Below are 23,812 nucleotides of genomic sequence, written 5' to 3'. Positions count from 1 at the left end.
TTCTGATGTTATATATGAAGTCCAACTTCATTTGAAAGATAATGATTACTACACCTAAAGATCCACTTTATTACTTCAGGACATTCAGAGAAAAGTTAATTGGTGAGAAAGAATAACCTACAAGCTAAGGTCCTCCCACCTACTCCAAGTTGTTAAAAGGTTACCCCACACCGAATCTTTTTTATATGTGCATGCAGCAAATTCTCTCCACATCACAACACACAGATTGGTCTATGTAGCAACATCAAAAATCTATTCATTTTCTTTAACGGGTATTTCCGTCAAAATGTTCAATACTATTTGGTCTCCCCTGGTGTTGCAAGTATAAAGACCAAGAGAAGTCTATGGGCCCAAGTTTCCACATGATTCGCACCTGATTTTTAGGAGCAACTGGTGGAGAACGGACTATTTTAGAAATCGCAATTCTCCACATTTTTTTTTCTGCAGTTCTAGTCAGGTAGAACAGTTCTAGTTTAGAACAGAATTTTTTCTTCAAAAGGGGGCGTGTCCGGCCACTGACGCCTGATTTGAAAGTTTCCACAGTGAAAACGTACTCCAAACTAAAGTAGAATGGCGCCAGTGAAGATTTTTGTAGAACTGAAAAAACCTGTTCTACACATTAAAAAATCAGGCGCAGGTTACAAATTAGGCGTCCAGAACTAGGTGGGGGGGAAGAGAACTCATTAAATTCGACAATAGATCCTTATTTATACTTCTACAAATATTATACAAATAAATCCAACCTGAATAAACATTTATAAGCCAAGAAAAGATTAAATAAACTATCTTCCTACCTGTGTGAAAGTGCTTCAGCCAGGGAGAATTCTGCAGCCGTTCGTGCCGCTGAGCGAGAGAGGGAGGGAGAGAGAGAAGGGGAGAGGGAGAGAGAGGGAGAGGGAGGTAGAGAGAGGGAGAGGGAGGGAGAGAGAGAGAGAGGAGAGGGGGAGGGGAGGGAGAGGGGAGGGGAGGGAGAGGGGAGGGGGAGGGGAGGGGGTGGAAGAGAGGAACAGGAGTGGGTGTCGGGTCGGGGGGGGAGCGGGTGTCGGGTCGGGGGGGAGCGGGTGTCGGGTCGGGGGGGAGGGGGAGCGGGTGTCGGGTCGGGGGGGAGCGGGTCTCGGGTCGGGGCGGGGGGTGGGGGAGCGGGTCTCGGGTCGGGTCGGGGCGGGGGGGAGCGGGTGTCGGGTCGGGTCGGGTCGGATCGGGTCGGGTCGGCGGGGATGGGGGGGGGGTGCGAGTCTCGGGTCTGGTCGGGCGGGGAGCAGGAGCTGGCCGTGGGAGGAGCCTCATTCACGCAGCCCCAGTGAGGCCATTGGGCCAGGGCTAGGGGCTGCGTGCTTCGGGCCCCTCCCACACAGTTCGATGCCTGGAGCTACTGCACTTGCGTGCCGACTGTAGCGCGCATGTGCAGAGGTCCCGCCACTGTTTTCAGCGCCGGGACCTGGCTCCGCCCCCCCACAGCTCGTGCCGGCTGCACCGAGTGCCACAGGACCTGTAAGTCGGTGGAGAATACCGAGGATTTTTTTAGGCGCCGTTTTAGGCGCGAAAAACGGGCGCCTAGTTCAAAGGGGCGCCCGTTTTTTTTCATGTGGAAACTTGGGCCCTATAGGTGCAACGGGGTTAGAGGGTGGCAGATTACTGTGTCTCATATGTACCTAGGTATGTACTATACCTCGCATATGGAGACATAATAGAGTTCCCATTTTAAAGTCATATATTCAGTCATTATTTTTATGTAATACCTTGATTTTATATTATTATTTACAGTCAAACAGCTAAACCTATGGCAATATAGGAAGCAAGAGTAGCGTTTGTGGGAGCCCAGGAGTTTCTCTGCAGTAGAGTCTGAAGAGCTGAGAGACACAAAATTGAGGCACTACAGTGTCACCAATGGTGGGGCTGTAAACTATAGTGTGACAAGTTTACATATCCAGTGTTCATTTTAACTCTGGATATGGGAATTTATAACGGGAATTAGTAGCAATATATATCCAAGTCAAGATGGTGTGTGACTTGGAGAGAAACCTGGGTGTGATGATGTTGCCACAACATTGCTACTCTTGTCTATTTTGGTGGCAATGTTCCCACTAAGCCACAGAGTCATCTGCAAGGTCCCGCACAGGCGGCTCACCGGCTTTTCCATTGTAGATACCGTGCATGTGCAAACATGGATGCAAGAACTGTGCACCAGAGGAGAAACAAGAGTAGCTGCCCTCAACCTGAGGGCAGCATTTGACCCAGCATGGCATCAAGAAGCCCTCACAAAACTGAAGTCAATGGGGATCAAAGAAAATTCCCGGGAGTGGCTGGAGTCATACCTGACACAATGGAAGCCTTAGGACATCACTTCAGGAGTTCCTCAGTGAAAGGGCCTCAGCCGAACCATCATCATTTGTCTCCTCAATGAACTTCCCTCCATCATAAGATCAGGAATGGGACTGTTCGCTGATTATTTCATAGCATTCAGCTCCATTCACAACGCCTCCGAAAATGAAGCAACTCATGCCCTGGAATAACATCCACGCTCGGACTAACAAGTGGTAGGTAACATTTGCACCACGTAAGTATCAGGTAATGACCATCGCAAGCATGAGAAAGCCCAGGCATCTACTTTTGCTCATCAATGGCACCACCAAAACCGAGTCTCCCACTATCAACATCTTGGGTATTACCACTTACCAGAAGCTTAACTGGACCAGCTATATTAATACTGTGGCTACAACAGCAGGGTGGAGGCTGTGTACATTACAACGAGTGATTTACATCCTGATCCCTCAAAGTCTCGTCAGCAGTGTGATGGTATATTCACTACTCGCCTGGAAAGGTGCAACATCACTTAACAAGCTCAGCACCATCCAGGATAGAGCAGTTTGCTTGATCGATACTCCTGCCATTGGACTCAGTATCCATCTCCTTTTACTGGTGCACTGTGGCTGCAATATGTATAATCTACAGGATGCACTGCAGCAATCTTATTTTGATAGCACCTCTCTCCAGTTGATTTCTAGCATCAAGCACCATCCCCCGTGAGCTGCAATGCCTCCTGCGCGGCGTGCCTCCCCCAATGCATGGCCTATTCAAATTGTTGCGCATGTGGTAGGGCTACAGAGCTTTTTTATGATCCATTGGTTGTGGGGCTACTTAGCTCTGTCTAAAACTGCTTTTGATGTTTGGCTCACAGGTAGTTTCACTACACTGATACCTCAATCTAAGATATGGCTGGTGTTGCTCCTGAAAGACTCTTCTACACTCCACCCAATGACAACATGGTGGTCACTTCTATTAATGCTATTGTGGATGTGTCTGTGATAGGTAGGTTGGTGAGAACAAGGTTACTTTATGTTGGTTCCTTTGGCATCTGACCAGGCCCAATCTGGCAGCTATGATTAAGAAAGGGAAGATATACTATGAAAGTAAACTAGCACAAAATATAAAAACAGATAGCAAGAGTTTCTATAGGTATATAAAAAGGAAAAGAGTGGCTAAAGTAAATGTTGGTCCCTTAGAGGACGAGACCAGGGAACTAGTAATGGGGAACGTGGAGATGGCAGAAACTCTGAACAAGTATTTTGTATCCGTCATTACGGTAGAGGACACCAACAATATTCCAACAGTGGATAGTCAAGGGGCTATAGGAGGGGAGGAACTTAACGCAATCACAATCACTAATGAGGCGGTGCTCAGTAAGATAATTGGACTAAAGGCAGATAAATCCCCTGGACCTGATGGCTTGCATCCTAGGATCTTAAGAGAAGTAGCGGCAGGGATTGTCGATGCATTGGTTGTAATTTACCAAAATTCCCTGGATTCTGGGGAGGTCTCAGCAGATTGGAAAACTGTAAATGTAACGCCCCTATTTAAAAAAGGAGGCAGACAAAAAGCAGGAAACTATAGACCAGTTAGCCTAACATCTGTGGTTGGGAAAATGTTGGAGTCCATTATTAAAGAAGCAGTAGCAGAACATTTGGATAAACAAAATTCGGTCAGGCAGAGTCAGCATGGATTTATGAAGGGGAATTCATGTTTGACAAATTTGCTGGAGTTCTTTGAGGCTGTAACAAACAGGGTGGATAAAGGGGAACCAGTGGATGTGGTGTATTTGGACTTCCAGAAGGCATTTGACAAGGTGCCACATAAAAGGTTACTGCACAAGATAAAAGTTTACAGGGTTGGAGGTAATATATTAGCATGGATAGAGGATTGGCTAACTAACAGAGAACAGAGAGTCAGGATAAATGGTTCATTTTTCTGGTTGGCAACTAGTAACTAGTGGGGTGCCGCAGGGATCAGTGCTGGGACCCCAACTATTTACTATCTATATTAACGACTTGGAAGAAGGGACCGAGTGTAACGTAGCCAAGTTTGCTGACGATACAAAAATGGGAGGAAAAGCAATGTGTGAGGAGGACACAAAAAATCTGCAAAAGGCTAAGTGAATGGGCAAAATTTTGGCAGATGGAGTATAAAGTTGGAAAGTGTGAGGTCATGCATTTTGGCAGAAAAAAATCAAACAGCAAGTTATTATTTAAATGGAGAAAGATTGCAAAATGCTGCAGTACAGCGGGACCTGGGGGTACTTGTGCATCAAGTGATCAGGAAGGCCAATGGTATCTTGGTCTTTATTGCAAAGGGGATGGAGTATAAAAGCAGGGAAGTCTTGCTGCAGCTATGCAAGGTATTGGTGAGGCCACACCTGTATACTGCGTGCAGTTTTGGTTTCCATATTTACGAAAGGATATACTTGCTTTGGAGACAGTTCAGAGAAGATTCACTAGGTTGATTCCGGGTATGAGGGGGTTGACTTATGAGGAAAGGTTGAGTAGGTTGGGCCTCTACTCATTGGAATTCAGAAGAATGAGAGGTGATCTTATCGAAACGTATAAGATTATGAGGGGGCTTGACAAGGTGGATGCAGAGAGGATGTTTCCACTAATAGGGGAGACTAGAACTAGAGGGCATGATCTTAGAATAAGGGGCCGCCCATTTAAAACAGAGATGAGGAGGAATTTCTTTTTTCAGAGGGTTGTAATTATGTGGAATTTGCTGCCTCAGTGTAAGCTGGGACATTGAATAAATTTAAGACAGAAATAGACAGTTTCTTGAACGATAAGAGGATAAGGGGTTATGGGGAGCGGGCAGGGAAGTGGAGCTGAGTCCATGATCAGATCAGCCATGATCTTATTGAATGGCAGAGCAAGCTCAAGGGGCCGTATGGCCTACTCCTGTTCCTATTTCTTATGTTCTTATGTCCTTCAGGACTCAAGCAGTTTGGTACTACCTAGCCACTCTTGATGGTGGGCATTGAAGTTCCCCGCTCCAAGAGTACAATCTTTGCCCTTGCTTCCTCCATGATGCTCAACATAGAAGAGAACTGATTAGGCAGTTGAGGGGAGACGGTAGATGGTGATCATCAGGAGGTTTGCATAACTTGGTTTGACCTGAAACAATGAGACTTCATGGTGTCTGGAGTCAATGATGAGGACTCCCAGGGACTCTGCAACCTGAGTCTGTACCATTGTCTATCCTGCTGATGGGACAGCTCATATCCAGGGATGATGAACGGTGATGGAGGTGTCTGGAATGTTGGCTGAACTTCGTCACACACCTGGAACACTCTCACTAAACTTCTCATTTGCTTGAAAAAAACTCCTCGAAACCTCCAATCCTCCAATCATCTTAACTAAGTCTTCTTCCTTCATTGCTCACCATCTGTTTTCATCTCGACGAAGCCCTTTGAGATGTTTTAAAAGTGCTATATAAATAAAAGTTATTGTTGTTTTATCGTACTGTTTGACTGAGCATAAGAGAGAAAACAGTTTTCATTAAACCAGAACCTTGTTTAAATACATCGGGGTGAATTCCCGTAGCTGTTGTCCAGCCCATCTGCTGTAACTTCAAAAGACGAAGTGCAAAAAATGGCGGAAATACCATTGACACCATTTTTCAGGGCTTCTGCAGCTTCTTTACCAAAACAAGTAGGAAGCCCCCAAATAGTTATTCACCCCCGTGGTGTTAGGATTCATTTTGTACTCGAGATAAATTGACTCCTGAATCATTCAAGAGTGATTCTAACTGCTGAGGATCAGATCGGTTGTCATGAGGATGTTTGCATTCTTTGAAATGCAGATGTTATATGTATGTCCACCCCTTCAGCTTCAGGAGAGAAATGACCATGTGCTGTGCGAACACTTAGAAAGGAGACATCTAAGTTAATTTTCTGACAATTTTACAAAATAGCCTTGGTAAGACAATATGCCATTTTACGAAATCATATACTCAGGTCTAACAAATGCAATCAGTATTTCTGAAAACTAAGGAACCCAGTTGACCCCTGGAGAATGTGACATTCATAATAGTTTATGTCAGTTGTAATTCAATCCAATGGCCATTACGAACAGCAATCAACCATTCAGCCCCTCAAGCTTGATTCACCATTCAATTACATCATGGCTGATCTGTATCTCAACTCGATATATGTACTACCTTGGTTCCATAATCTTTAACACCCTTGCCTAAAAAAAAATTCTACCTAACTCAATTTTGAAATTATCAATTGACCCGGCCTCAACAGCTTTTTGGGAAGAGAGTTCCAGATTTCCACTACCCCTTGTGTGAAGAAAGGCTTCTTGACGTCACCTCTGAACAGCCTAGCTTTAATTTTAATATTAACTCCTTGTTCTGGACTCCCCCACCAGAGGAAATAGTTTCTCTCTACCTACCCTAACAATGCCTTTAATTATCTTAAATACCTCAATTAGATCACCCCTTAATCTTCTATATTCGAGGGAATCCGTGACTAGTCTATGCAAGCTGTACTCATAATTTAACCCTTTTAGTCCCAGTATCATTCTGGTGAATCCGAGGCCAATCTATTCTTTCTGGGGTGCGCTGCTCAGAAGGTAACATAACTTCCACCCATTTGTATTCCAGCCCCCTTGAGGTAAAGGCCAACATCCCATTAACCTTTTTAATTATTTTTGTACCTGTCCACTAGCTTTTAGTGATTTCCGTTCTTGGACCCCTAAATCGCTCTGCTCCTCCAGAATTCCTAACTTCTCACCATTTAGAAAATACTTTGATCTATCTTTTTTATGTCAAAAGTGGATGACCGCACATTCTCCACATTGAACTCCATCTGCCACAGTTTTGCCCACTCACTTAATCTATCAATATCCCTTTGCAACTTTCTGCTGCCATCTACACTATTTACTGTGCCAGCTAACTTGATGTCATCAGCAAAGTTGGATATACTGCTCTCTATTCCTTCATCAAAGTCATTTATAAATATAGTGAATAGCTGAGGCCTCAGTGCAGATCCCTGGTGGACACCCCTAGTCATATCCTGCCAATTGGAGTATATACCCATGTCAATAGGTTGCCTCCAATTCTATGTGCTCTCATTTTTGTTAAGAGTCTATTATGTGGAACCTTATCGAATGCCTTCTGGAAGTCCATATAAAAAAATCCATAGACACTCCCTTATCTACCACGTTAGTTACTGCCTCAAACATTTCAATTAGGTTAATTAGACATGACTTAATCTTTACATATCCATGCTGGCTCTCTCTTACCAGTTCATGTTTGTCCAAGTGCTCAGTCACTCTAACCCTAATAATAGATTCTATTCATTTCACTGCGATGCTCCCATATTGGCAAAATTGTTTAAATGAATAATTGCAAAGTGAATGTTTCTGCTAAGTGAATAGAAGCTGAACTTCACACATGGTAAATACAGCAATATTGTGGCGTGTTTTATATTTTGAAAAATCTTTCAATGCTGCTAACATATATGCAAGAAATTCTGTAATTGAAATTCTTATTAATATCTCAGCGTGAATCCCAGTTTAATAAATCATCTTTCTAAATGAATGAAATGCATAAAACAGATTTATTCACTGAGCAAGAATTGGCTGTGATATGAAATCTGCTATAATGTACCTTATTTATTGCTTCAATACACCTTCTATTACACATCTCATGTTGCAAGACACATTTTGTGCAGTTGCAATGAGAATCTTATGGTGTTTTTATATTGCTAATTAACAAATATAACAGTGTGGATTCCACATCATTGGAACAATTTCTATTAACAATTTAGATTTTGGAATCAAAAACACAATTGCTAAATTTACAAATGACATCAAATTGGGATGATGAGAAGGATGAGGCATCACCGAATAGAGGTCTTTAAAATTATGAAAGGTTTTAAGAGACATAAGAAATAGGAGCAGGAGTAGGCCATACTGCCCTCCAGCCTGCTCCGTCATTCAATAAGATCATGGCTGATCATTACTCTCAACTTCACTTTCCCGCCCGATCCCCATATCCCTTGATTCCCCTAGACTCCAAAAATCTATCTATCTCAGCCTTGAATATCTTCAGAGACTCAGCATCCACAGCCCCCTGGGGCAGAGAATTCCAAAGATTTAAAACCCTCTGAGTGAAGAAATTCCTCCTCATCCCTGTCTTAAATGGATTACCCCTTATCCTGAGACTGTGTCCCTTAGTTTTAGACACTCCAGACAGGGGAAACAACCTCTCAGCATCTACCCTGTCAATCCCCTCCAGAATCTTGTATGTTTCAATGAGATCACCTCTCATTCTTCAAAACCCTATTTGATAGAGTAGACATGGAGAATGTGTTTCCACTTGTGGGGAAGAGCAAAACTAGAGGCCATCAATGTAAGATAGTCACCAAGAAATCAAACAGGGCATTCAAAAGAAACTTTTATACCCAGAGATTGGTGAGAATGTGGAACTCGCTACCACAGGGAGTAGTTGAGGTGAGTGGTAGAGATGCATTGAAGAGGAAGCTAGATAAGAATATGAGGGAGAAAGGAATAGAAGGCTGATAGAGTTAGAGGAGGAAGGATGAGAGGAGGCTCGAGTGCAGCATATACACCGGCATGGACTGGTTGGCCTGTTTCTGTGCTGTATATCCTACGTAACTCTTTGTAAAACAGTGTCATTCATTGTTGACTTTATTTTTGGCTGCCATATCTTTTCTAAATACACTGGGGAGGAAACGATTCCATCAAATACCTGCACAGGCACAGTCTCTGGAGGCACGGTCTCTTTAGGTGGCTTCAGGGCTTCCAGAGATAGCAGCACAACTATGTTTACCATACAACAGCAAAAAAAGGCAGTGCTATAAGAAAGAGCTAACATTTTATGAAAGGTCTTAGGGATTTTAAATTGTAATCTTATGATCACTTGTGCTATTTGAGAGATTGTAATGGTATTTATTCAACACAATGGCCCAGAAATTGCAGTCAGAGGCTTCCTGCGGGTGGATGCCTCCGACCTGAAAATTTAACTTAACCTGAAACGAATCTACCTGGTGGTCCGGGAGGATTGGAGACTTGTGGTCCTGGGCCTCTACGCGAAGGCCTGCATAGTGTTTTGGGAAGGGTCCCTGGGACTTAGGCGCTTCGCACACGTCCCAAAACACACAAACACTTGACATAAATTTTTTTAAATCATCACATATTAAAAATTAATCACAATGGAATTTAATTAATTGTTTAAAGCAAAAATTAAATTTTTTGAAAAATAGATTTATATATTTTGAAAGGTGTAAAAAGAAACTTACCTTATTTAACAGGATTTTAAATGTTCAAATTATTGAAAATATGTATTTTTCTGTCCTTTAAAAGCCTTACGCAGATCCTGCTTTTATCAGTCGTAAGAATTTCAAGGGCAGAAGTTGGGCAAATAGCCCAACTCTCCGCCCGTGGAGGCCCTCTATTCCAGATGCGTGCGATCTGTCAACAGGATTCTTGACAGATCGCAAGTTGTGGGTTTCGGAGCCTGTGCAGTGCATGGCTAAACCCTGAACTTGCAAGTCCTCTATAGGTGCATGTACACCTCGGACCCGCCCGTAGGGGATGCCAATTCAGGGCCATTATTTCATGAATGCAAGATTATACTCGATGGTCAATACCATGTGTTATATTGTGAAATGATTTAAATTCCAGCCATGATGCTCTGTAAGCTAAATTGAGCGTCACAATCAAATAAATGCCTTTTGTCGTTTTTCTAGCACTTGTGAGCACGGTCCTGACAACTCATTCATGTCTCTCTGGGTCTTTCCTGCTGCTATGTACCTGGTGCAACTGATAAAACAGTCATTACCGTGAAATCACTTCCCAAGAGTTCCGTCATGCCTTTTGATCCTTCTGGTGATACACCTGCTGAATCCCAACTGACCCAATTTAAATATATTATAACGAGGGCCAGTGGTGCTGCAGAGATGCACTCGATAGCATCCATGCTGCTTTGCGGGCCACCACAGATTATCCCCTCAACTAGAAGGACTTCTACTCCATCAGTCTACATCTGTAGACTGATGGAGTTTGACAACATGCATACATGTCGAGTGCACGATTTGTTGGAAGGTTTTACACTGGGAATGCATGTCGTGTGGGAGGGGTGGGAACACTTCTGAAAACTAACGCAACTTTGGCCACACTTTGTGCCCGGATCACCAATTCCGCCCAAAGCGGAAACTCTAACTCAGGTAACTTGGACAGAGCATTATAAGCTGTAGCTGCAGCAAGCATCAGCTGAGACAGGCGGAGTGAAGGGTTTTTGAGTCTGGAGAGTTTCAGTAACGATTTCTACAGCTGGGAAACTCTTTTTACAGCGACATTTCTTGCCATCCTGCCTACACACTTCTGAACTTTCTTCTCTCTCTTTCTGACAGTGTCAGACTGCTGACAGATTTTTGCCCCCTATCCACAGTGAGGGCTTTGCAGGAGCAGGTATGGCATTTGTCATTCCCTATGGGCATCGTCTTGTATGCCTGGCAGAGGAGGAGAAGGACAGGATGAAACAGAGGAGAGTCAGGCTGTGTTTAAGGAGGATGCTGCCCACAAGATATTACCCCCATTCCCATAGAACATACAGTCACCAGAGGACATATAAGGGAGGACCTTGTGTATAAGAAAGGTGCATTTCACCAAAGATGCTATAGGACAGCTCTGCCACTCACTGCAGGAGGAGCTACAGTCACGGATACCTGCCATTATCTGCTCTCTGAAGGTGATCAATGCCCTCAACCTTTATGCAACAGGCTCATTTCAGGTGACCATGAGGATATCTGTACTATCAGCCAAGTTGTAGTATGGGCACGCATTTATCAAGTCACTGACGCACTTTATGGGAGAGCTAGGGAATTCATCATTTCGGGAATCACCGCAAGACAGCAGCGAGATCGGACCATCCACTTTCACGGGGTTTCTGGCTTCCCCATGTTCCAGGATACACTCGATGGCACCCATATTGCCGCAGAATATCCCCTCAACAGGAAGGGCTTCCACTCCCTCAATGTATAGATTGAGTGTGACAACATGCATGTCCATGCACAATTTGTTGGAGGTTTTTATAATGACTTCATCCTTCAGAATTTGGCTTCCCTTGACCTTTGAGGAAGAAAATCAGGTCAGAGGATGCTTTCTGAGTGGCAACGCCTATCCATTTGCTCCCACTAATGGCTCCATTATAAATGGCCTGAACAGCAGGAATGTGAAAAACATGCATGAGCCATTGGTCTCATTCATTTCTGGACACAAGAAAAGTGAAATGAAATTCAGTCCACTTAGCTCATCCTCATGTTCAGAACCATGTTCAACCATTGCTTTCTCCCTCCTGCTTCGTTATTCCCCCTGAATAACTCTACTCTCTCGTCAATCAGGAATCTATCAATTTCTCTTTTGAATGCTCCATCTCAGACTGCATTCAAACCCATTCGTCAGCAGTCAATGCCACAAATTAACAGCATGTAGTGAAATCGTCGGTCCATTTCTTTGCACGTTTCTTTGGCTTATAATGATCTTTTCTTTTGTAATCACATTCATAGAAGGTGCTAACAATTGTGGGGTTTTAACATTTTAATCCTCTTTAAGACAATCAAGCAATTTAATCAACAATCAAAATACTTGGGACTGAAATCTCATTGTGTGCATTTCTTTTTAAACCATGAGGTTAATGACTTAAAATATTGCACACAATAACTTACATTGACTTAAAACAGCACAGAGTAACTGCAATTCATCATGAGTACTGTACATCTCCAACAACAGCTTGCATTTAAATAGCACCTTGAACAGAGAAAGATGTCCCAAGGTGCATCAGAGCGTAATCAGGCAATAATGGATGCCAAGCCAGAAAAGGAGCTGTTAGAAAGGCTGACCGAAAGTTTGGTCAAAGTGGTGAGTTTTAAGGAGGGGGACAATAACGTCATGGATGGCAAGGGCTTTGTTCATGAATGCATGGACATTCTGGAGGAAAATGTGGAGAACGATCTCTCAGGATTTTGAAATGCTTTGCTGATCTCAGCTGTCAAAAGGCACCATGTGGAGGGCACCACACGGGATGGCAGGAAAACCAGAGGCAATGCTACACATCTATCGCAGCACCTTTGCAAAGGTGTTTGTGTGCCAACCTTGTCAGCCAAAGGTGATTGAAGACAGGAATTATTGGAATAAAAATTGAGCAACTTCATACCATTACAAACTTAAAAGGAAGTTTGGTGGAATTAGCTTGTTTTACAGATGAATTACGTTTAGAGTTGAATAAACAAGCCCTATTAATACAAATGGGGATTTTCATACACTCTTTGAAGTACAGTCATCAGAAGAATCCACATGAGAATATTTTTGTATCAATTATTATGCAGACAGATTGTGTGTAGCTTAATGTGGTAGCACATTGTAAAGACAACTAATTAAATATCCATCAGACAGTTTGATTAACACCAAATCACTCATGTAAAAAGCAGGCAGTGTATAATTTCCTTTTACCAATGCAGGCCATTAATATTTGTGATTTGAGATTTACAAGTTTCGTTGCTGACTAACAAGATTAATTGCCTGTTTCAATACAATATCAGCTTCAGACAGGAGTATTAAAGTATTTTAGTTCTCTGGCCACAGTTTTGTTGAATTAACTTCACCCTTTGTGCTTCAAAGGACACAAAGAAAAGCCTGATATCATCTGGAAATTACATGAGAGCTCTCAAATGGTTGAAGTCTTTTAATTGCACTAAAACAACAAGGGGCCGAAATTGACCCCCTGACTGAAAATAGGCTCACCTAGCGTTTCTGAAGATTTTTCTCTGCCCCAATCCATGGGGCGGAGTGTAGAGCGATATTCAGGACGAGAAAAATGTTAATCTCCGGGCGGTGTCAGGGTCGGAAGTGCATGTGAGGCACTAAGGAGGAGGGCAATTTCAACCCCAGTCACTAGCCACGGTAGAATCAATGCTTTTGATTTTATTGAGAAAGCTCAGTGAAGAGTCAAGGACCCGAAGGCAGGTTCTACCAAGATTGGAAAGAGTAGGAGAGAAAACTGGATAAAGAGAGAAGTGGTAGTTAGGTAACACCGAGTCTCATGGAATCAAACAACACAGAAGGAAACTATTCGGTCCCTCGTGCCTGTGCCGGCACTTTGAAAGAGCTGTCCAACTAGTCGCACTTTCCTACTCTATCTCCGAAGCTCTGCAAATCTTTTCTTTTCAAGTATATATCCAATTCCTTTTTGAAAGTTACTATTGAATCTGCGTCCACCACACTTTCAGGCCGTGCGTTCCCGACCATAACAACTCACTGTGTTAAAAAAATTCTCCTCATCTCCCCATGGTTCTTTTGCCAATTAACTTAAACCTGTGTCCTTTGGTTACCTCTCCTCCTGCCAGTGGAAACAGTTTTCCCATAGCTACTCTATCAAAACCGCTCATCATTGTGAACACCTCTTTAAATCTCCCCTTAACCATCTCTGCTCTAAGGAGAACAATCCCAGCTTCTCTAGCCTCTCCACGTAACTAAAGTCCCTCATCCCTGGTATCATTCTAATAAATCTCCACTGGATGCACTCCAAGTTTATATTCTAAAAATCTGTTGATTGTAGGAGGAGGAAGTAAGTAAGTCCACTGTTTTAAAGCCCTGGGAAAGAATGAGTTAAAGTAGGAGATGGTGCAGTGATTTCGACAGAACAGAGTCAAATTCAAGGTATCTTTGGTTAATTGAAGCGTCATTTGTTATATATGTGGAGTTGTATTTACTCTGTACAGCCACCAGAGGGCTCATTTCCCGGAGGTATTTAAGAAGGCTTCACAGGTTGGAGAAGCACTCTGGAGACCTGCAATAAAGACTAAGGTCACACATTACCTTGAGCTCACAGTGTTCAGTCTGATTCTTTCTCCACACACTACAACTGGCGATGAGGTACAGATAGTGAACCCAAAGATGCAGAGAACAGTGGGCATCCTGGAGAACTTTTTGAAGGGAGATGATTGGGAAACTTTTGTGGAGCAACTCGACCAATACTTCGTGACCAATGAGCTAGATGGGGAAGAGAGCGCTGCCAAGCGTAGAGCGATCCTCCTCATCATCTGTGAGGCACCAACGTATAGCCTCATGAAGAATCTGTTCACTCCAGCAAAACCCACGGAGAAATCGTACGACGATTTTTGCACACTGATCTGAGAGCATTTGAACCCGAAGGAAAGTGTTCTGATGGCGAGGTACCAGTTTTACACCTACAAAAGGTCTGAAGGCCAGGAAGTGGCAAGTTATGTTGCCGAGCTAATACGCCTTGCAGGACATTGCGAATTTGAAGGACATTTGGAGCACATGCTCAGAGTCTTTTTCGTACTTGGCATTGGCCACGAAACCATACTTCGCAAACTTCTAACTATAGAGGCACCAACCTTGAGTAAGGCCATAGCGATAGCCCAGGCGTTCATTGCCACCAGTGACAATACTAAGCAAATCTCTCAGCACACAAGTGCTGCTACAAGTACTGTGAACAAAGTGATGTTGTTTTCGAATCGTAATGTACAGGGCAGGTCACACATACCTGCAGCTGCATGTCCGCAGATGACTCAGAGTCCACCATCAAGGGTGGTGAATACAAGGCCATTAGCACATTGTTGGCGCTGCGGGGGTGATCATCGTTTCCATTCATGCCGATTCAAAGAGTACATTTGTAAGGGCTGTGGAACAATGGACACCTCCAACGGGACACCTCCAACAGGCAAGCTGCAAAGTCTGTTAAACCTGCAAACCACCATGTTGCAGAGGAGGACAGATCCACGGAGGATCACGACGAGCTAGATCCTCACATAGAGAAGGCAGAGGTACATGGGGTGCACACATTCATCACGAATTGTCCCCTGATAATGCTGAATGTTGAACTAAATGGACTCCCGGTGTCAATGGAGCTCGACATGGGCGCGAGCCAGTCCATCATGGGCAAAAAGACTTTCAAAAGGTTGTGGTGCAACAAGGCCTCAGGGCCACTCTTAACTCCGGTTCACACGAAACTAAGAACTTACATGAAAGAACTGATTCCTGTAATCGGCAGTGCTACCATAAAGGTCTCCTACGATGGAGCGGTGCACAAGCTATCACTCTGGGAGGTACCGGGCGATGGTCCTACGTTGCTCAGCAAGAGCTGGCTGGGAAAGATACGCTGGAACTGGGACGACGTCCGAGCACTATTGCCCGCTGACGACACTTCGTGTGCCCAGGTCTTAAACAAATTTTCTTCGCTGTTCGAACCAAGTATCGGGAAATTTCAAGGAGCAAAAGTGCAGACCCACCTAATTCCGGGGTCGCGACTCATCCATCACAAGGCGAGAGCAGAACCGTACATGATGAAAGAAAGGGTAGAGATCGAGCTAGACTGGCTGCAAAGAGAGAGCATAATTTCACCGATCGAGTTCAACGAGTGGGCCAGTCCTATTGTCCCAGTCCTCAGGGAGACGGCACCCTCAGAATCTGTGGCAATTAAAAAGTTACTATGAATCGTTTCTCCCTGCAGGACCAATACCCACTACCAAAAGCCGACGACCTCTTTGCAATGGTGGCGGGAGGAAAGACGTTCACGAAGCTGGATCTGACTTCAGTCTACATGACGCAGGAATTGGAGGAATTATCGAAGGCCCTAATGCACAAAGGTCTTTTTGTTTATAACAGATGCCCATTTGGAATCCGATCAGTGGCGGCGATATTCCAGAGAAACATGGAAAGTTTACTGAAGTCGGTCCCGCACACCGTGGTCTTCCAGGATGACATCTTAGTCACAGGTCGGAACACAGTTGAGCACCTGCAGAACCTGGAGGAAGTTCTTAATCAACTCAACCGCGTGGGGCTTAGGTTAAAACACTCGAAGTGCGTTTTCCTGGTGCCTAAAGTGGAATTCTTGGGTAGGAGGATTGTGGTGAACGGCATCAGGCCCACTAACGTGAAGACAGAGGCAATTGAGAATGCACTGAGGCCACAGAGTGTGACGGAGATGCGGTTGTTTCTGGGGCTCTTGAACTACTTTGGTAACTTCTTATCGGGTCTCAGCGCACCACTGCTAGAACCACTACATGTCTTACTATGAAAAGGGGACGAATGGGTTTGGGGCTAAAGCCAAGAAAATTCCTTTGTAAAAGCGAGAAAATTATTATGCTCAAACAAATTGCTTGTGTTGTATGATCCATGTAAGCGTTTGGTACTAGTATGTGATGCGTCGTCATCTGGCGTCGGATATGTATTGCAACAAGCTAATGGTTTCAGGAAACTGCAACCGGTTGCTTATGCATCCAGGAGTCTGTCTAAGGCTGAGAGAGCCTACAGCATGATTGAAAAAGAAGCATTAGCGTGTGTCTATGGGGTAAAGAAAATACATCAATACCTGTTTGGGCTCAAATTCGAATTGGAAACTGACCATAAGCCACTCATATCCATGTTTTCCGAGAGTAAAGGGATAAATACCAATGCATTGGCCCGCATCCAGAGATGGGCGTTCACATTGTCCGCATACAACTACGCCATCCGCCACAGGCCAGGCATAGAAAATTGCGCCAATGCTCTCAGTAGGCTGCCATTTCACGGGGCTGGAAATGGTGCAGACCGCAGATCTAGCCATGGTCATGGAGACATTTGAGAGTGAGCAATCACCCGTCACTGCCCGGCAGATCAAAACCTGGACAAGCCAGGAACCCTTATTATCTCTAGTCAAAAGCTGTGTGCTTCACGGAAGCTGGTCCAGTGTCCCAGTGGAAATGCAGGAAGAGATAAAGCCATTCCAGCGGCGCAAAGATGAAATGTCTATACAGGCAGACTGCCTTCTGTGGGGCAATCGAGTAGTGGTCCCCAAGAAGGGCAGAGACACCTTCATCAATTAATTCCACAGTATCCACCCAGGCATTTTAATGATGAAAGCGATAGCCAGATCCCACGTGTGGTGGCCCAGTATCGATGCGGACTTAGAGTCCTGCGTTCACAGATGTAATACATGCTAGCGGTTAAGCAATGTACCCAGGGAGGCGCCGCTAAGTTTATGGTTTTGGCCATCCAAACCGTGGTCTATGTACACGTCGACTATGCAGGCCCGTTCTTGGGTAAAATGTTCCTTGTGGTTGTAGACGCGTACTCCAATGGATTGAATGTGAGATAATGTCGGCTAGCACGTCCGCTGCCACTATTGAAAGCCTGCGGACCATGTTTGCCACTCAAGGCTTACCCGATGTCCTGGTGAGCGACAACCGGCCATGTTTTACCAATGCTGAGTTCAAAGAATTCATGACCCATAACGGGATCAAACATGTCAAATCAGCTCCGTTTAAACCAGCATCCAATGGTCAGGGAGAGAGAACAGTACAAACCATCAAGCAAGGCTTGAAGAGGGTAACTGAAGGCTCACTGCAGACTCGCCTATCCCAAGTCCTGCTTAGCTACCGCATGAGACCACACTCACTCACTGGGATCCCACCTGCTGAACTGCTCATGAAAAGAGCACTTAAGACAAGGCTCTCGTTAGTTCACCCTGATCTACATGAACAGGTAGAGAGCAGGCGGCTTCAACAAAGTGCATACCATGATAGCGCAAATGTGTCACGCGAGATTGAAATCAATGATCCTGTATTTGTATTAAATTATGGACAAGGTCCCAAGTGGCTTCCTGGCATTGTCGTGGCCAAAGAGGGGAGCAGGGTGTTTCGGGTCAAACTTTCAAATGGACTCATTCACCAGAAACACTTGGACCAAATCAAACTCAGATTCACGGACTACCCTAAGCAACCCACCTTGAACCCTACCTTTTTTGATCCCCCAACACACATACCAGCGGCAACTGACTCCACGGTTGACCACGAAGCAGATTCCATCATCCACAGCAGCCTTGCAGGGCCCAACACACCAGGCAGCTCAGCAAGGCCAGCTGCACAGCAGCCCAGCGAGGGCCCAACAAATGATTCAACAACACCAGCCTTCACACCGAGACGATCAACCAGGGCAAGAAGAGCCCCAGATCAACTCACATTGTAAATAGTTACACTATTGACTTTGGGGGGGAATGTTGTTATATATGTGGACTTGCATTTACTCTGTACAGCCACCAAAGGGCTCATTCCCCGGAGTCCCAAGAGATCCCATAATCCCTTGGGAGCACAGATATTTAAGAAGGCTTCACACGTTGGAGAGGCACTCTGGAGACCTGCAATAAAAGACTAAGGTCACACTTGACTTTGAGCTCACAGTGTTCAGTCTGACTCTTTCTCCATGCACAACATCATTCATGCTAGTTCTCCATGTACCAGAAGGTTTGAAGTGGGCCCTGATATTTTTCTCCTGAGCCTGGGGAATGCTCAGTTCCCAGGCACAAAGGAGAGGAAGAAGGGATGGATTCCACAACACAGGGTCCATATCCCCTTTAGTACAGTGTCAGCTGTTGCTCTCACCTCTGAGTCAGAAGGTTGTGGGTTCTAGTCCCACTCCAGGGACTTGAGCACAAAAAGCTCTAGGTTGACACTCCAGTGCAGTGCTGAGGGAGTGCTGCACTGTCGGAGGTGCCATCTTTTGGATGAGACGTTACACCGAGGCCCCATCTGCTCTCTCAAGTGGACCTAAAAGATCCCATGGCACTATTTTGAAGAAGAGCAGGGGAGCTCTCCCCGGTGTCCTGGCCAATATTTATCCCTCAATCAGCATAACAAAAATAAATTATCCGGTCATTATCACATTGTTGTTTGTGGGAGCTTGCTTATGCACAAATTGGCTGCCATGTTTCCTATATTGCAACAGTGACTGCACTTCAAAAGATAGTTCATTGGTTGTAAAGTGCTTTGAGGCATCCAGTGGTTGTGAAAGGCGCTATATAAATCCAAGTCTTTCGTTCTTATGTTGCCTTGGAATTTCCAGTGCAGTCTTTGGGGAGGAGGTGGAAGGGTGCACAAAGATGTTGACGGTACCACTTGTGGTGCCTGCACCCCCTCCGCTCCCCCCCCCGCCCCCCACCCCCACCTCTTAAATTGAAGAGCTTGATAGCGGCCGGCAGCAAGTTCTAGGATGCCTCAAAAGCCAAAATGAAACCCTTGCTTCAAGTCTCCAATTGATCCATGGGCTCTCGCTCTGGCTGCTGCCTTTGGTCAGCAGCTTGGTGGTCCCCATAGCTAGTAGCCATTGCTGCGGCTGCAGGCCTTTCAAGCCTGCAGCCCCAGCTGAATTTCCACTCAGATTCTGCAAGCAGGCCCCTGTCATGGAGTGGGCCTCCACCTGGGGAATGTTGGACCTAAACAAACGGCCTGATCGGGGAAATCTAGGAGCTGTCAGGCAGAGCACTCTTCCTGACCTTCATCCAAGCAGAGGAAAGGAGGAAAATCAAGGCCCTGGATTCCTCAGGCCCTGAATTAGAGTAACAAGCAGGTTACTGAGAGAATATGGATTGGTGAATGAGGGAACCCAGATATATTGGTGAATTTACAAAAAGGTGCTGGTTTCATTTGTAAGAGTACAGGAAACATGTGAGAGGAAAGCTCGTGTGAGAAGAAAACAAATCATCTAAATGTAATTTTCATCATGGGTCACAAGTGGAAAACTGGTAGCTGTGGATCGAAGGGCCATTATATGTCCCGTCCTATTTCCCTCTCCAATCTGGCGGGGTGTGTAAATGACAGCCGATCTGCAGCCATCAGTTTTCTCTGCCCAAATGAAAATTACCCTCCCGTTGAATCTAATGCTACAACTCTATTTTTAAAGGGTCCTTTTTCCAAGCAAAGGAAAATGGTTTCTTTCCCATTAATCATTTTTTCATCAGTGCAGTGTGTGTGGCAAAGATGGAATTTTGTGCTCATGGAGGCTTTTGATGTTGAGTCATCATACATCCTGAGTACAAGATATACTGGCCCTGAATTCGTGGTCGGTATGACAGCGCACTCTCAGATTATGCCGCCATACCGCCTGTGAAACTGAACTCAACCCCCCACCCTCATCCCACACCCACAGAGCTAGCAATCAGTGAAATCTCCTAAATCATTGAAACTGACAAAAAATTTGGATCTTTTGCACTAAGTACGCTGTTAAATTCCCCACTAAACGTTAGACCCAAAGGGATTAGGCGTAATTGGGGTTCTAACAGTGTATTCACTGCTAAACAAATGTTAAGGGCCTGGAAAACTAATCTTAATTTTGTGCAGTGTGAAATTTGTCCATTTTAATTAAAAAGTAACATTTTTAAGAAACCTTTCCAAAATAATTAAATTTTTTAGGTTTGTGCATCTTTATTTCAGGTTTGCCTTTCCCCTGTGTGAGAACCCCAGTCTTTCTTTTGCTCACTCTAACATTATTTTAAACTTAGAATTTGAAAGGCTTACCCACTTCCTTGCTGTCTGTGAGAATTCTGCCTGATTAGATAGCCTTTTGACATCACAGGACTTCTCACAAAGGGATCCCCATTAAGTTCCATCGAATTGAATTCAAGGTCAGAAAACCCGAAGTTCTTGACACAGGAATTGACTTTGCTTCACTGCTGGCTGCAAATTCCGGGCCATTAATAGCTGCCATCGAAAGGCCACGTTAGTGAATTGAGGAGGACTTACTGTGATTGAAAGGCTGCATTAGAGGGAGCAGCGTGCAGTGGCCCGGCCCGGAAATCAGCGCGGTCCCAGCCTGCAAGACCATCAGCAGGCCGGGGCCATACCACTGCAGGAGGGGATGGCTGCGAAGCCAGGTCGCTGATTGCAGTGCGGGCAGGCACAGCAGGAGGGGCGAAGGAGCGGCAAGAGTTTGTAGAAGGAAAGTCGTAAGTCTGGGGCCCAGAAGAGGTGAGGGCCCAGGGGCAGCACGAGCCAGCCCACACTGTGTGCGCGCTCAGTCTGTGCAGCAGAGCTGGTCTCCAGTCGTCTTAAGTAATCCTTGCCACTGGACCAAGACCTAGCTCTGTCAAGCCCATGTGGTGGCTGGTGTGCAACGGCCACCACATGTTAAAAAAATCCACGCACAGGCATCTTCCACACTTCACAATGCAGTTCGGGACCTGGAATATTAGGTCCTTCATTGAAACACCTGTGAACTCATTCCTTTTTGGCGTGGAAGCAAGTCATCCTCGTTTCGAGGGACTGCCTATGATGATGAAACTCCTTACATAGAATTTTGGTAGGAAGAATACTGTTTGGAAAAGAAGTGTCTAAATGGGTTGAAGAGCAAAGGGATTGACTGATACAGATACACAAATCATTACAAGTAGAGACACGGGTTAATTAGGCCATGAAACAAGCAAACAAAGTACTGCTATTCATTTCTGGAAGAATAATCAGAGAAGTTAAATAGGACCTGTATAGAATCTTGGTTAGACCATGCCTGGAGTACTGCTGTGCACAGTACTGGTCTCCATATTATAAAACGGACAAAAAGGCATTGAAGAAGCTGCAAAAAAAGATTTACAAGGATGATACTGGAACTGAAAGGTTATACCTATCAAGAAAGATTATCAAGAAAAAGGCTGGGGCTCTTTTCTCTAGAAAGGAGAAAGCTAACAGGTGACCTATTAGAAGTTTTTAAGATTATTAAAGGGTCTGATAGGGTAGACGTAGAGAAGATGTTGCCAATTCGATGTAAACTCCTTGATAATGTTGCAATAGCTTCATAGTTAGAGATGATGTGTGGGTGATAAAGTCAGGCGACAGTTTGGAAATAAAAATTACTGTTAGTGAGAGATAGAACATCTATTAAACAATGATTAGTCAGAAATTGACATTGATTCTAATCATATTTAATTTTAATTACTTCGTGAAAAAACTTATCTGCTCTGTTGACGTTATCTGGGAGGCTGAATTTGTCCCTCATAACGGTTGCTTTCTGAAGCTTTTCACCATGGTAATAACACTAGATTTGCAACAACAACAACAACTTGTATTTAAATAGCGCCCTTAACGTAGTGAAACATCCCAAGACGCTTCACAGGAGTATTATGAGATAAAACAATTTGGCACTGAGCCGCATAAGTAGAAATGAGCACAAAAGAGGTAGGTTTTAAGGAGCGTCTTGAAGGAGGAAAGAGAGGTAGAGAGGCGTAGAGGTTTAGGCAGGGAGTTCCAGAGCTTGGGCCCTAGGCATGATCATTATCATCATCAGAGACAGTCCCTTGAAATCGACAGGCTTCCACTCTAAAAGTGAGTTCTCAGATGACTGAACAGTCCAAAATGGGAATTACAGTCTCTGTCACAGGTGGAACAGACAGTTGTTGAAGGAAATAGTGAGTGGGACTGGTTTGCCGCATGCTCCTTCCGCTGCCTGCGCTTGTTTGCTGCATGCTCTTGGCGACGAGACTCGAAGTGCTCAGTGCCCTCCCGGATGCTCTTCCTCCACTTAGGGCGATCTTTGGGCAGGAATTCCCAGGTGTCAGTGGGAATGTTGCATTTTATCAAGGAGGCTTTGAGGGTGTCCTTGAAACGTTTCCTCTGCCCACCTGGGGCTCACTTGCTGTATAGGAGTTCTGAGTAGAGCGCTTGCTTTGGGAGTCTTGTGTCAGGCATGTGAACAATGTGGCCCGCCCAACGGAGCTCGTCGAGTGTGGTCAGTGCTTCAATGCTAGGGATGTTGGCCTGATCGAGGACGCTAACGTTTGTGAGTCTGTCCTCCCAGGGGATTTGCAGGATCTTGCAGAGACATTGTTGGTGGTATTTCTCCAGTGATTTGAAGTGTCTACTCTATATGGTCCACGTCTCTGAGTCATACAGGAGGGCGGGTATCACTACAGCCCTGTAGACCATGAGCTTGGTGGCAGGTTTGAGGGCCGAATGCTGCGCTGACAAACTGGAGGCAATGTTGAACCTCGTCGTCGATGTCTGCCCTTGCTGATAATAGGCTCCCGAGGTATGGAAAGTGGTCCACATTGTCCAGGGCCGCGCCATGGATCTTGATGACTTGGGGGCAGTGCTGTGGGTGGTCAGGCTGGTGGAGGACCTTTGTCTTATGGATGTTTAGTGTAAGGCCCATGTTTTCGTACGCCTCAGTTAAGATGTTGACTATGACTTGCCAGCAACAGAAGATACGGCCACCACTGGTTAAGCAATTATAATCAGGGATGCTCAAGAGGGCAGAATTAGAGCAGCGCAGACATTTCGGGGGGTGGGAGGGTATTACAGAGATAGGGAGGGGCGAGGCCATGGAGGGATTTGAAAATAAGGATAAGAATTTTGAAATCGAGGCATTGCTTAACCGGAAGCCGATGTCTGTCAGCGAGCACAGGGATGATGGGTGAGTGGGACTTGGTGCGAATTAGGACAGGGGCAGCTGAGTTTTGGATCACCTCTAGTTTACATAAGGTAGAAAGTGGGAGGCCAGGCAGGAGTGCGTTGGAATAGTCAATTCTAACAACTGAATGAACGGCTTAATATCATTTGATAAGATGCTGGAAATTAGGATGTGACATTACTTGACACTTCACATTTGCATCAAATTCCGCTGACTGCCTTTTTAACAGAGGTTTTAATTACAACTGGTGATGTCAGTGGAGAAACACTCAACACTCTGTCTATTATCAT

The 23,812-nt window shown here is 44.9% G+C and overlaps 1 protein-coding gene across 1 annotated transcript in view; it reads left to right on the top strand.

Annotated features, from left to right (window-relative positions):
* The window catches only part of LOC139227102 (protein shisa-6-like), a 567,191-nt gene that overhangs the window by 516,037 nt on the left and 27,342 nt on the right, over positions 1-23,812 (top strand). The gene's annotated exons all lie outside the window — the stretch shown is intronic.

This window comes from Pristiophorus japonicus, chromosome 16, assembly GCF_044704955.1.
Source record: "Pristiophorus japonicus isolate sPriJap1 chromosome 16, sPriJap1.hap1, whole genome shotgun sequence".
NCBI lineage: Eukaryota > Metazoa > Chordata > Chondrichthyes > Pristiophoridae > Pristiophorus > Pristiophorus japonicus.
Note: the sequence above shows the minus strand (reverse complement) of the source record. Positions and strands in the feature narration are given on the sequence as shown.